This window comes from Salpingoeca rosetta (assembly GCF_000188695.1).
Source record: "Salpingoeca rosetta unplaced genomic scaffold supercont1.30, whole genome shotgun sequence".
Taxonomy (NCBI): Eukaryota; class Choanoflagellata; order Craspedida; family Salpingoecidae; genus Salpingoeca; species Salpingoeca rosetta.
This window is the reverse complement of record NW_004754904.1, coordinates 1-1,854: the sequence shown is the minus strand read 5'-3', so window position 1 is coordinate 1,854 and position 1,854 is coordinate 1.

Genomic DNA, 1,854 nt, shown 5'->3' with positions numbered 1-1,854 from the left:
GTAGTCTTTATGGGATGCGGGCCGTCGCATGTCTTTGTGATGGTGCAGGTGTTCGCAATGTGCATTGTTGTTTGGCGCAGCACCGAGTTTCCTTGGAAGAGGACACCGGAGAGGGTGAGAGTCCCGTTGGTGCTACATTATTTGCGCTGATGTGCGGTGTGTGGTCCGTTTATTCTCTTGAGTCGGGTTGTTTGGGAATGCAGCCCAAAGCCGGGTGGTAAACTGCATCCAAGGCTAAATACTGGCACGAGACCGATAGCGAACAAGTACCGTGAGGGAAAGATGAAAAGCACTTTGAAAAGAGAGTTAAACAGTACGTGAAACCGTTGACAGAGAATCGCTTGCAGCTAGCAGAGACTGGGCGCGCCTTGTGATCAGGGTTGGTGTTGTGCATAACAGTGGTGCGGGGGGTGTATTGTGTGTACTTGTTGCACATGTGCGCCGCTGCGTTGCTGTTGTTGTGTGCTGCGCTGCCTGCACTCGCGGGGCGTGTCTGCCAGCATGAGTTTTGTGTGTGAGAGACGGCGATGCGAGGGCGCCCTTGTGCGTGGCGCATCTGCTTTTTATGTTTCTGTCGCACGCGGGACTGAGGAAATTATCGATGCGGTGGCTTTGTTATGTGGTCTTTGGCATGGGTGCTGTTCTCGGCATTGTGTTGCGCAGACTCTTGTTTTGGCACGGGAGACTCGTTCTCTTGTGCTGTTGACAGAGTGTGTGCGGGCGGTGTTGGGAATGTTGCGCTTGCCGCTTGGCGCACACCACCGGGGAGATGCTGGCGACAGGGCTGCAAACGGCCCGTCTTGAAACACGGACCAAGGAGTCTAACATGTGCGCGAGTGTTTTAGCGAGCATGAAGCTAGGGCGCGCAATGAAAGTGAGAGGTGGGATGCAGTGTTGGGAAGTGTGCGTGAGTACACTTTTAACAGCAGCACTCGCAGCACCATCGACCGATCTGGATTGGGGGAGGGGGAAAAGCACTTTTTGTGTGGATCCACCCTCCTCCGCTGAAGGATTTGCGTTTTAGCGCAGATGTTAGGACCCGATAGATGGTGAACTATGCCTGAGTAGGGCGAAGCCAGAGGAAACTCTGGTGGAGGCTCGTAGCGATCATGACGTGCAAATCTGTCGTCGAACTTGGGTATAGGGGCGAAAGACTCATCGAACCATCTAGTAGCTGGTTCCCACCGAAGTTTCCCTCAGGATAGCTGAGACTTATTTTATTGCTGTGGTTAGTTTTATCTGGTAAAGCGAATGATTAGAGGCCTTGGGGGAGCCACTTCCCTCAACCTATTCTCAAACTTTAAATGGGTAAGGCGGCGCGCTTTCTTTGTTTATGAAGCGGGCAATGCTGAATAACCGAGTCTCAAGTGGGCCATTTTTGGTAAGCAGAACTGGCGATGCGGGATGAACCGAACGCGGAGTTAGGGTGCCGGAATCGACGCTCATGAGAACCCACAAAAGGTGTTGGTTGATATAGACAGCAGGACGGTGGCCATGGAAGTCGGAATCCGCTAAGGAGTGTGTAACAACTCACCTGCCGAATCAACTAGCCCTGAAAATGGATGGCGCTCAAGCGTCGTACCTATACTCCGCTGTGTGTGGAAGAAAGCGAGCGAAGCGAGCATTCGTGCTTGTTGCGTCTCAAAACTACATGTAGCCACACACAAGTAGGTGGGCGTGGAGGTGTTTGCGTGAGAGCAATCTTTTGAACAAGCCGTGGAAGCCTGTGGCGTGAGCCTGGGTGGAGGGGCCTCCAGTGCAGATCTTGGTGACAGTAGCAACGATTCAAATGAGAGCTTTGAAGACTGAAGTGGAGCAAGGTTCCGTGGGAACAGCAGTTGGCCACGGGTGAGT